This window comes from Elephas maximus, chromosome 13 (genome assembly GCF_024166365.1).
Source record: "Elephas maximus indicus isolate mEleMax1 chromosome 13, mEleMax1 primary haplotype, whole genome shotgun sequence".
NCBI classification, from domain to species: domain Eukaryota; kingdom Metazoa; phylum Chordata; class Mammalia; order Proboscidea; family Elephantidae; genus Elephas; species Elephas maximus.
In genome coordinates, this window is record NC_064831.1 from 77,569,328 (window position 1) to 77,582,655 (window position 13,328).

At 47.3% G+C, this 13,328-nt stretch overlaps 1 protein-coding gene across 4 annotated transcripts in view; it reads left to right on the plus strand.

Annotated features, from left to right (window-relative positions):
* Positions 1–13,328, plus strand: part of NTRK3 (neurotrophic receptor tyrosine kinase 3) — a 473,624-nt gene that overhangs the window by 55,036 nt on the left and 405,260 nt on the right. The gene's annotated exons all lie outside the window — the stretch shown is intronic.

Consider the following 13,328-nt stretch of genomic DNA (forward strand, 5'->3'; position numbering starts at 1 on the left):
GCCAATAGTGAGGAAGAACAGAGGTTTGGGACAGCTATTTCCCTTGTCTTCCCAGAAAACTCCTACACATCCCTTAAGGCCCAAACATCACTGTCCTTTTTCCTCCAGGTGGGATAAATTGCCCCTTTATCTGTGTTCCCAAAACAGTTTAATATAAGTATAGTCATGTGTGGACCTATTTCCCCTGTTAGTCTACAAGTTCACGAGGCCAGGGACCTTGTCTTATTTTGTACACCCAGTGCCCATTCAGTGCATGATGCCTGGCACAGAGCAGACACTGGAAATGGTTTTCAATTCTGTGGTTCTCTAACCTGGCTGCTTATTAGGATCACCTGGGGAGCTTTCAAAAAATAGGAATGTGTAGGCTCCATCCCAGACCAGTTAAATCAGAATTTCTGAGGGTGAGGCCCAGGAACTGGCATTTTACAAAGACTCCCTAAGGCGATTTTAATGTGCAACCAGGGTTGGGAACCAGTTCTTTAGTTGACTGTTTCAACTTATCACTTGCTCTTTGTTAATGACTCTGGTCATTAAAAGCCAGCTCCTCCTGCCATTTAATCCAATTCAACAAATTCTTTAAGTGCCTACTCTGTGCCAGGCATTGTGTGGACAGTCTCTTGCTACTCAGAGTACGTTCTGGGGACCAGCAGCATCGGCATCACCCGGGGGTGTGTTAGAAATGCGCACTCTTGGGCTCCGCCCCAGACCCACAGAGTCAGAATCTTCATTCAGCAAGGTCCCCAGGTGATTCGCATGCAGGTTAAAGTCTGAAGCGAAGATGTAGATTTCACACAAATGTCAAATTGCTTGCTCACTGGGAATCTAATTTCCTTTCTTATCCACTCTTTTGCTTCCCTTTAAAGGGGTATCATTTACATCCCCTTATCCAGCTAAAATGGAACATTCAAAGGGGGTTGGGACTAGGTGGGAGACGACCAGATGAGATAGTGGTCTCCCCATGCTCCCACAAGGGAAGGAAGAGGGAGAGGATGGGTGGGCTTTGAGAGATGGAAGCATTTCTGGGCACACTGAGTACCAGTGCAAGGGAGGCCTTGGGGATGGGCTGTTTGAGTGAGTCCTCTGCTGACGTTGCCTGTTCCTTGGGCATGATCAGATGCTGCAGCCTCACCTAAGGGAGACTGGAGACTGGAGACTGCAGCAGATCCAACTGCTGGGAAGCATGTTGACATTGAGGTAAATAAACGAGCCTTGTTTGCCTCGTGCTTTTGGATCAAAGCACAGAGGAGGTTTCTGGAGGCCAGCCTATCAGGATCTGTAAGATTATTGCTGTTGTTGTTTGTCAGCCCCTGACTCATGGTGACCCCATGCACAATGGAAAGAAATACTGCCCAGCCCTGTGCCATCTCCATCATCAGTTGGAATCACACCATGGTGATCCATAGGGTTTTCACTGGATGATTTTCAGAAGTAGATTGCCAGACCTTTCTTCCTAGTCTGTCTTCCTAGTTTTTGGAGGAACCAGGATTTTATTTGAGACATGATGTATTAAGGGACCTCTGGTGAAACCTGTTCAGCATCATAGGTTACCTGTTGTTAACGTTAAAATGGAATGCAGTGACCTGTGTCCACAGGAGCCGTGACTTTTAGAGGCAGTCTGGAAGGGACAAGGCTCTTCCTGTATCTGAGTGTATCTGTGCCTTCTCCCCAGAGCCGGAGGCAGTCTGGCCTTTGCTGTGTGTTTAGCCCATGTTTGAGGGTGATGCTGATGGCAGTGCCAGGAAGACAGGAGGGACAGTGGCTTGTCTGGGAAGGCAGTCTTGTCCAAGTGCCTCTTCTGCCTTTAGAGGCCTCTGCTGTGTGTTGCTGCCAGGACTTTGAACCAGTTCCTTCCAGTTTGAACCTCTGCTGAGAATTTGCATTTCTAAGAAGTTCTCTGCCAAAAATTTGCATTTCCACCCCAGATATACTGAATCAGAATCTACAGTTTAATGAGATCCTCAGTTGATTCTTAAGTATAGCTTCCTGGGAACTTGTTAGAAATGCAAATTCTCGAGAGGTTCAAACCTAAGGAACCAGCTGGAAGCCCTGGTTGTGGCACAGTCAGCCCTGCATTTTTGAGAGGACAAAGAAGAGGTGGGCTGCCATTCTCTGCAGAAGAAAGCTCTGTCCCTCTCCCCCAACTCAATGCCTTACTACCCAAGTTTCTGTTTTGGATTAGGCCACAGTGATGACACGTTAAAACAACAACGACAACAAACAAACACTGCTGTTGAGGCTGACTCATGGTGACCACATGTGTGTCAGAGTAGAGCTGTGCACCACAGGGTTTTCAATGGCTGTTTTTTCAGATCACCAGGCTTTTCTTTTGAGGTGCCTCCTGGTGGACTCAAACTGTCAACCTTTCAGTTAGTAGTTGAGCCCAAACCGTTTGTGCCACCTGTAACCTGCTTTAAAAGGGCAGCTGTGTATATTTCATCTTGAGCTCTTCAGATATATTTAAACAGCAGTTTTTGGAGGAACCAGGATTTTATTTGAGACATGATGTATTAAGGGGGTGTGGTTGAGCTGTGGGCCAGAAGTCAGAAAGGTGGGGTAAAAGGGCAACATCTTGTAAGTGGCTCAGTTGTCCTGATGGGCTGAGCAGTCAAAAGTGGCTCAGCCAGTCAGTTCATGGGACCATGACCACTCACAGTACCATCCTGGAGGCATTGCTTGGGGATTCCCTGGAAGGAGCTGATACAACAGTCCCAGCCATCACTCGCCCATTAAACTGTCCTATTTGGATCAAGCAACTTGACAAATACAGTTGAGCTCCTGGCTTGAGTGCCAGACAAATAGCTGTGACCAAGGTCAGCCCTAGTAGACCCACAGCATAGTGGAGAAGACAGACATTAAACGCAGAATTACAAATTCAGTCACAAGTGCTCTGAAGGAGGACCACAGGGTTCTGTGATGGTGAATAACTGGAGGACCTAGCGTGGTCCTAGGAGTCCGAAAAGCCTTCTCTGAGACTTGAAGGGGCTGGCCAGGTGGAGATGGGGTGGGGATAGTCTCCAGGCAGCAGGAATAGCACTTGCAAACACTGACCAAGAGCCTGCTGTGGGAAGCAGGCCGCCAAGGCTGTGGTGTGGTGAGCAAGGGTGGGAAGAGGAGGGTGTGAACCTCGCGAGGCCCAGCTCGACACCGTGGGTCACGTTGAGGAGAGTGGGTTTTATCCTCAACCTCAGGGGAAGGCATTGAAGGGTTTTAACAAATGTATTTTCAGAACGTCTCTATCTCTTGTGGAGAATGGTTTGGAAAGGGGGCAAAACAGGTCCTAGAAGATGAAGGTTATGGATTAAATCATATCTCCCCAAAAGATTTTTTAAAACCATAACCCCTGTTTAAGATACAACTCTTGTTCTCTATGCATCCAGAGCAAAAGAGAAAGGAGGAAACCAAAGACTCAGAGAAGAAACTAGTTTACAGGACAAATAGTTTACAGAAACCATGGCCTCATCTACCCTGAGACCGGAAGAACTAGATGGTGCCCACTACCACTACCAACCATTCTGATCAGGTCCACAATAGATGGACCTTGATAAAATAGGAGAAAAATGTAGAACAGGACCTCAAATTTCTAAAAATAAAAACAAAACAACAGACCTATTAGACTGGCTGAGACTGGAGGACTCTCCAAGATTACTGCCCTGAGATCATCTTCAAACATTGAACTAAAACTAATCCCTGAGGTCACCTCGTAGCTAAATAGCAAATTGGCTCACAAAATAATGAATATCACCCGTAAGTACTGTGCTCCTTTTAAAAATCAGGTACATGAGACCAAATGGTCAATAATTACGTTAAAACAAAGAATGTAAGAGGGCAGGGAAACTAGATTAATGGAAACAGAGGAGTCAGAATGGAAATAATGAGAATGTTCACGCATTGTGAAGAACATAACTGATGAAAACTGAACAACTTATGTAGAAGCTGTTGAGTGGGATCCTACTGTAAACGGCTGTGAAAACCTTCACTGAAAACACAATAAAATATTATTTAAAAAAATAAACTAACTAAATAAACAAAAAACGAAATCATAAACCCTTGGTACCTGTGAATGTGACCTTGTTTGGAAATACCAGTTGGGTCAGTTGAGTTGTAGAGTCGATTCCAACTCATGGCGACCCCTGTGTGTCAACATAGAACTGTGCTCCGTAGGGTTTTCAATGGCTGATCTTTCAGGAGTAGATCCCCGGCCCTTTCCTCCAAGGTGCCTCTGGGTAGACTCGATCCTCCAACCTTTTGGTTAGTAGTCCAGCTTGTTAACCATTTTACTACCCAGGGACTCCTTGTTTGGAAATAGGGTCTTTAAAGATGTTATGATTTAAGTTAGCATGAGGCCATACTGTAGCTATGGCAGGGTAGGTCCTAATCTAGCCTGAGTGATGTCCTTACATAAGAGGAGAAGAGACACAGAGAGACAGACAGACAGGAAGGACGGCCACGTGAAGATGTGTCTACAAGCTCAGGGAACACCTGGGGCTACCAGAATGGGAGAGACAAGAAAGGATCTTTCCTTAGAGACTTTGGACAGAGCATGGTGGCCTCCCCAATAGGTTGATTTGGACTTCTAGCCTGCAGAACTGTGAGACAATACATTTCTGTTCTTATCAGCTACCCAGTTTGTGATACTTTGTTACGCAGCCTTAGGAAACGAATACAGTGAGTTTGGCAGGCATTGTGTTGAACACCTCTTCTTTAAGCCATTTATGTTCCCATGGTGCCTTTGAGGTATGCAACGGGGGCACGACTGGCCCCTTGGCTCCTGTGGGATGTTCTTGTACACGCTGGGAGTGGGGTTTGGACAGGCTGAAATACAGTAAGTAAGGGTCATGGGAGACCTCTTTTCAGCTGTGTGTGTGCCCTCCCATCCCCAAACTGTCCAGAATCTACCTCTTGCAATTAGGCCCATCATTTTTATTTACTCAAGTCCTGGAGAAACAGTAGGGATCAAATTGCAGAAAGAGGGCTGACCCGGGTATCATCGTGTCAGGACCTTAACGTAGCCATTGTTCAGAAGGGTTGTGTGTGGTTAAGTCACTTTTTTGTTCAGGAAATAGAAGGCAATAGCTTTTTTTTTTTTTTTAAATTGTGGTTTAAGTGAAAGTTTATAAATCAAGTCAGTTTCTCACACAAAAACTTATATACACCTTGCCACATGCTCCCGATTGCTCTCGCCCTAATGAGACAGCCCATTCCCTCCCTCCACTCTCTCTTTTCGTATCCATTTCATCAGCTTCTAACCCCTCTACCCTCTCATCTCCCCTCCAGACAGGAAATGCGAACATGGTCTCAAGTGCCCACCTATCCAAGAAGCTCACTTCTCACCAGCATCCCTCTCCATCCCATTGTCCAGTCCAATCTAGAGGGCAGTAGCTTTTTATAGCTTCATATGGCCTCCTGTATCCCTACGATGACTATGCCAGTGCTCATGTCTGTAGATGCTCATAGCCTCCTGAGAAGAAATCTGAGGCAGATCAGATAACGTGTGTGATTCCATGAAGGACCATTACCCGTCTGCAGTGTGGGACTCGTGTGGAAATTTGGACAGATGGTTGCCAGAGAGTCCCCAAAGGCCCTTGGTAGTGAGGGTCTGAGAGCCCCGGCCAACGTGGGCGCTGGACACATCTCCTGCCGTTGCCTATATTTTCTTGGGCCAGAAAGCCTGTGTCCTGTCTGCCTTTCTCAGCTCCAACTTGGACACCAAGGCATCAAGGCTTCAGCTGAGATATGTCTTTGAACCTGACCTTTGGTCTGCCCACCACATACAGACCAAATGCTCAGCCTAGCAGGGGGAGGAGAGAACCACTTTGAGTGGATGTTGAGTATCTGCCGTGAATTTATTTCTTCTCTTCCCCTAATTTCACGGTACCCCTGAGAGTGCTTATTTCCCTGATGAGAGGGGTGGGGGGTGTATTGCCCAGACTTCAAACTTTTAATTTTTCACTAATGACAAGTGTCAGGAATGTATAATCTCTTCCATAATTTCCCCTTCCTTCCCCCTCATTTCCCATGAAAAATGGTACTCAATGGGACAGACTGAGATTGGTCCTGTAGGAGATGGGCTGGGCCTGTCACCCAGGTTGTTCTGCCTTGACAGGTGACACCTGATGTCTGTGTCAGAGCCAAGGATTGTGCCTGGCAGATAGTAGACCCTCCGAAAATGCACAATCAATGATTGCAGCCCTACTTTTACCAGCAGCGTTGGGTGCATGGAATGGCGAGAACATGGCTCCTGTGGTCTCTAGTCATCACTCCTTGATGCAATTGATTGTTTTATTCAGAAAGAATTTTTTAGCACATCTTATGGTGCAAGTAGGGTGCAAAGAGAGGACGTTGCTGAGAGGAGATAAGGTATGCCCACAAGTCACTTCAGCACCAAGTAGGATGTGATAAGGGCTGAAAGAGAAGCTGGGGCAAGCATGTGGCCATCAAGGGGAAGACTTTGTGGAATGAGTGGCATGATAAATGGGCTGAGTGAAGATATGTAGAAATGATCATAATCTTTCTCACATATATATATGTATATATATACAGGCAGTCCCTGGATTACAAACGAGTTCTTTTCCTAAGTGTGTCTTTAAGTTGAATTTGTATGTATGTTGGAACAGTTAGGTATGGTTCCTATCTAATGTCGGTTAGTCACATGCTTGTGTTAGTATGTAGTAACGCTGCAGACATGTCACTTTCCTGGGGAGCATCCTTCTCTCAGGTAAAGTACTGTATACAGCTGCCTAAGCCATTGGGAGGAGGTGGGTTGGGCCGAGAACTGGGAGACAGCCCCCAGGAATTCTGGGGTGGGGCCAGGTCTGGGGCCTGGTTGGCCACACCCTGAAGATGATTGTGGAGGGCTCTTTTCTGTTAACACTAAAAGACACTTTTAACCCTGTCCCTCCCCCAGATAGCTATCCACCGGAGATTGCAGAGCCTGGCTTGGCGTGGCTTTCTGAAACACTGACTCACTCTTTGGGTTCTTTGAGGCTTTGCTTTAGAGAATGGGGCATTCTATCAGTCACTGCCAACTATGATTTCAGACTGCACAAATCAGCGGGCTGGGAAGGAGCTGTTTGTCCCCAATGAGGAGATGAATGACTTGAGGGAAAGGCGGGGAGAGAGAGCCAGTGCAGGGGAGAGACATCAGATGAGAGCAGGCTGGAGCAGGCCCAGCAGGGTGCCGAGAGGCAAGGCTGGGCAGAAGGAAGGCTCCCTCCTGCCTCCCCACCCAGGGTTAGGTTAATTAGGATGGGACTTACCCATTGCTGTTGAGTTAATTCTGACTCTTAGAGACTCTGTAGGACAGAGGAGAGGACTTGGTGAGAAAAGGAGACCAGGAGGAAGGCTATAGCAGGTTTTAGGCAGCAGGCAACAATGGGAAAAAAGCGTTAATGAGTGTTTGGGAATACTCATCTATGGACCCCTGGCCTTCTTCACTTGCAGATAGATTTGTAAATGTAAGCACAGGTATCCCAGAGTCTAGTCCTCATGGAAGGAGCCCTGGTAACACGATGGTTAAGTGCTCGGCCGCTAACCGAAAGGTAGGCAGTTCCAACTCACCAGAGGCTCTGCAGGAGAAAAGACCTGGTGATCTGCTCCCATAAAGATTACAACCTAGAAACGCTATGGGGCAGTTCTGCTTTGTCCTATGGGGTCCCTAAGAGGTGGAGTAGACTTGAGAGTTAGCACATGACAGCAGAGCTCGTGGAAGTATGCTATCTTTTACAAAGAAAGGTGGAAGGGGATAGAGGAGAGTGAGGAATTTAGAGCCTCATTCACGTTTATTTCATAAAGGTCTGTCAATAAGAAGAGCTTTGTATGCCCTGTGCAAATGTTTATCCTGGGCGCATAAAAAGAACCCCTTGTAAGAGCCCCAGTGGACTTGGTACTGGGCCCTCCTTAGCAAAAATGGTTGGCAGTTGGAGGCAGAGGCACCACCTTTACCTTGGGTTTCTAGTACCCACAGTAGCCAGGACCAGCCTCCAGTGGCATGTCTGACCAGTTCCTCACAGGGGGCTGGTGAGTGTCTTGTTGCATTCTCCTTACCTGTCCCACTGTGGAACTCCCCAGATGGTGCCCCAGGCCTCCGTCCACTCATCTTGACTACTCCTTTCAGGATAGCAAATGCTCTTGCCCAAGGGTGAAGCTGACTGCTTGGAAGAGGAGCGGTCCACATGCATGCCACATTTTTTGAGTGCTTTTTAGGAACCCGGAGCCCCACTTGGCACTGGGGATGCTGAGATAACAGACACAGGCCCTGCCTCCAAGGATCTCAAAGTCTTGTGGGGGAGACAGGCATGTCAGAGAGTACAAGACAATATAATGAGAGTCCTGTGAAAAACGCAGGTGCTGTTTGGAGCTGGTACTCGGCCAGCTCACACCAGTTAAGGCCAGGAAGTTGTTAAAATACTAAAATACTTCCATAAACCCTCCCTTTCCCTTCCCCAACCCCAAACAAAACCAAATCAAATGCGCACAAACCAAACCAGGTGCTATGGAGTTGATTCAGACTCATGGCAACCCCACGTGTCTTGGAGTAGAGCTGTGCTCCATTGGGTTTTCAGTGGCTGGTTTTTTGGAAGTAGATTGCCAGGCCTTTTTTCCGAAGCACTTCTGGGTGAACTGGAACTTCCAGCCTTTTGGTTAGCAGCCAAGCAGTTCAGTGTTTGCACCACCGAGGGACTCCCTAAGATAGCAATGGGTGAATACCTGCCACGCTGAGCCTGCTGAATAAGACGGCACCCAAGACTTCGACCTCCCTGGCCCCTCACCTGGAACACTGCCTCCCCACCACTCCAGGATCCAGTGCCTGGCTTAGGAGGGAACCTTTGGGACTCTGATCCAGCCTTTTGGCCCGAGTCTGCTTTATTCTAAGCTTGTGCTCTACTCTGGTTCTGTGGCAGACAGCACAACAGAGGTGTTTGTCACCTAGAAAGGGGGTCAAGGAAGGCTCTCTGGATGAGGGGACATCTGAGCTGTTTTGAAGAACAAGGGTCTGAGTGGGTGAGTGTCCAGCAGCATCTGTCTTCAGCTCTCCATTTTATGCTTCTCTGGCCCTTCACTGCCCTGATGGCGCAGTGGTGAGAGTGCTTGTGCACTTCCTGAAAAGTGATTGGTTTGAACCCACCAGCTGCTCTGTGGAAGAAAGATGTGGCAGTCTGCTTCTGTAAAGATTAAACCTGTTGCTGTTGAGTTGATTCCGACTCATGGTAACCCTACCCTATAGGATAGAGGAGAACTACCCATAGGGTTTCCAAGGAGTGGCTGGCAGATTTGAACGGCTGACTTTTTTGGTTAGCAGCTGTAGCTCGCCGCACCTCTTAGCCACTATGCCACCAGGGCTCCACCATAGAGATTACAACCTCGGAAACTGTATGGGGCAGTTCTCTGTCATATAGGGCCACTATGAGTCGGAATCAACTCGATGGCGACGGGCATGGTTTGGTTGATTTCTGGCCCTTGACGTTGAACCTCAGCTCAGCCCCAGACCCTAAACAGCTACTCTCTCATGCAGAGATGGAGCTTGCCAGTTTTAAGGAGAAGCTGCTGGAAATCTCTGAGGGGGTCTGAACACTCACTGAGTGCAGAACTGAGCGCGAGGCAACAGAAGGGCGAGTAAAATAAATAGAATGCTGCAGACTTCTTCGTTATCAAGGAATTTACGCTTTCATGAGGGAATCCAGGCACATAATGGCTAGACACACAGGTGACAGGATCACATACACACATCAGCAGCCACATAGAAATAATTCTCCTGTAATTGGAGGGGTGAGACCAGGATCACTGAGCAACTGCAACTGGGTGACGATGGCTCGATGAAAGCTCAGTGGATGGAGGGAGATGCAGCTTATTGGAAAGCGGAAGGAGACGTTCAGTTCCACAGATGTTCACTACAGGGAGAGGAGCAACGGCTCAGAGGAAGCAGGAGGGAACCAGGCCTGGGTGGCAAGGGCTTTGTTTGGCTGACTTGTAAAGTACAGGCTGGGTTATGACAGAAGGAGGAAGGGGTGAGTAGAGGTGGGGAAGGGGTGGCTGGGGAGGCTCTCTAAGCTACACGTGTTACAAGGGCCAAACTCAGCCACCGCAGCTACAGGTAAGGTCTCTGCCCCTGCTATGGTGGCTCCAATTCCTGACCTCATACCCCACCCAAACCAGTGGCTGTTTTTCAACCCATTGCCATTGAATCGATTCGGACTCATAGCAACCCTGTAGGACAGAGCAGAACTGCCCCATAGGGTTTCCAAGGCGGAAATCTTTACGGAAGCAGACTGCCACATCTTTCTTCTGCAGAGTTGCTAGCAGGTTCAAACCTTTATCCTTCTGGTTAGCACTGCTTGCTTTAACCACCACGCTACCAGGGCTCCCTGTTTTTCTTCTTGACGGGAAAAAAAAGTAAACATTCTTTGAGCCCTAGGCACAGTGCTAAGTCCTTTACAAATGCTTCTTTTAATTCATCTTTATGATGCCTCCGAAGGAGCTCTGGTGGCACAATGGCTAAGTGCTCGACAGCTAACTGAAAGGTCTACTATTTGAACCCACCAGCAGCTCCACAGGAGAAAGACCTGGCACACTGCTCCCATGAAGATTGTTGTTATTAGGTGCCGTCAAGTTGCTTCCAACTCATAGGAACCCTATGTACCACAGAATGAAACACTGCCCAGTCCTGCACCAGCCTCACAATCGCTACGCTTGAGCTTGTCGTTTTGGCCACTCTGTCAGTCCCTCTCATTGAGGGCCTCCCTCTTTTTTGCTGATCCTCTACTTTATCAAGCATGGTAAAAGATTATAGCCTAAGAATCCCTTGGGGGCAGTTCTAGTCTGTCACATGGGGTCTTTGTGATTCGAAATCGACTCAACGGCACATAACATGATGCCTCCATGAGGTTGGCTGTTACTAACCCATTTTACAGATGAGGAAGTTGAGGCCATGGGAGATTAACTGGGTTTTTTAAGTGCCATACTGGAAGTTCAATCCCAGTGCTGACCCCAAAGCCTATTATTTTTTTCACTATACTGATCTGCTTCCAAAAGTCCAGGGAGAACCAGAGAGAAGAAGATACGATGATGGTTGGCAGGATAGCTTCTCTGTTGACTTAGCATGAACTCATCTCCTGGAAGGGGCTTGGTTTTTTGTTTTCTATGACAGAAGGAATTTAAGGTAGGGATGAGGAGAGTGAGAGTCACCAAGGGCATTCATGCAGGTCCCACTAGCCCCTTTCCCTCCCCTCTCAGCTTCACTCTGGATTTGAGCTTTAGGGAAGCATTTAAATAGCACAATAGGATGGGCCCTGGAATCAAGAAAAAAGAAAATTATTTTGTCCTCAAAGAGCTTATGGCTCTTGATACAACCCCTTCTCCTCAGTTTCAGATTTCTCTGCAGGCTTACAGCTTCCTAAGAGAAACTTTGGAGCCCTGGAGGCACAGTGGTTAAACATTTGGCTGCCAACGAAAAGATCAGCAGTTCGAGTCTACCAGCTGCTCTTTGAAAACCCTATAGGGCAGTTCTATTCTGTCCTGTAGAGTCACTATAAGTCTGAATTGACTCAGTGGCAATGGGTTTGGTTTTTGGTTTTGGAAGAGAAGTTTTAGGTTGGTATGAGAGGCATTTGGCAGCCATTGGGCGATCTTGAGGTGCCTGAGTGGTGTAAACAGTTCGCACTCGGCTACTAATCTAAAGATTGGAGGGTCAAACCCACCCAGTGGCACCATGGAAAAAGGTCTGGTGACCTGCTTCTGAAGATTACAGCCAAGAAAACCCTATGGAGCAGGTCTATTCTGTAACACATGGGTTCACCATGAGTAGGAATTGATTCAACAGCAAAAGGTTTGGTTTATTTTTGTTTTGGGGGACCTTCAGCCAGTGAGGAACATGTTCAAAGTCATCTTTGAGAAAATGGAGCCTACGACAGGTTAGAACACCAAGTCTGGAGGCTGAAGGGCCTTCAAAGAGGCCATTGTATTTGTCTGGGCATGAGGCTTTCAGCATAGGGGCTGTGGAAATGAATCAAAGAAGTTACTAGAAATATCAAGAAGGGATGGTAGGACTCACATTTAAGAGAGAAATATCAAAAAGCTTCTTGGGTAGATATAGTCACTAGATGACACAATGTTCCTCTGCAGAGTTTGTCTATGGCAGACATCACTAATCAATCATAGATTTTTTTGTGTGTGTGTGTCAACCACAGACTCCTTTTGTCTTAGTTACCTAGTGTTGCTATAACAAAATATACCACAGATGGGTGGCTTTAAAGAACAGAAATTTATTTTCTCATAGTTTGGGAGCACAGAAGTCCAAATCGGGGCATCAAATTTAAGGGAAGGTCCTTCCTTGTCAGTAACCCTGGGAGTTCTGTGACTTTCCTTGTCATTTCTTGGCTTTCCTTGGCATCTGTTTCCCCCCCGTGTATGTCTCTTGTCTATTCTGGTCTTTTTATAACTCAGAAGCTTAGGATCCACCCTAAGCTGGCATAACCTCATTAACACAACAAAAGGAAAACCTTGTTTCCAAGCAGGATCATATCCCTAGGTACAGGGGCCAGTAATTCAACAGATATTTTAGGGGGGCACAATTCAATGCCTGACACCTTCTAAACACAGCAATCTGAGTGACTCTTGCCAACCTATTGGTACTGTACATAAGTTGGAAACGACTCACCATTCCTGTTCTAATATTTTGAGTCAGGCGGACTCAGCGGAGGTAGTCTGGGAACGTTCAGGAGGTAAGAGAGAGCTGTTCTGTCCGTTTTTGCTCTTAGGTGTTGAGGGAAATGCATATTGTGAGAACAGGAACTACTAGGCAGGGGAGAGGTTAGGCATCAAGGGTAGGGCTGTAGAAGTGGAATCAAACTCTAATTAGGCAGTAATTGAAGTCGTGTGAAGAGAGATGCCTTCCGAGAGAGTGGGTATATGGGCAAAAGAGCAGATGGTCAATTGCCACAGGGAAGGAAACGGCTCACGATGCTGAAGCAAGGGAGAGAAGGTTTAACAAGAGCAAAACCGGCATTTCTGTCACTGAGGGAGGAAGGCCATGTTTTCAGTCCCCTAAAGGGAACCTTTTGGAACTTTCTGGAATTACAGCACTGCTTTCCTTACAGATTAAACCAGTTGCCATGGAGCCAACTCTGACACATGGTGACCCCACGTGTGTCAGAGTAGAAATGCACTCCATAGGGTTTTCAGTGGCTGATTTTTCAGAACTAGGTAACTGGGCCTTTCTTCTGAGGTACGTCTGGATGGACTTGAATCGCCAGCCTTTTGGTTAGCCTGCATGTGAGTTAACTCTTTGCACCACCCAGGGACTCCCTCCTTACAGAGACAAGAGCTAACGTCGT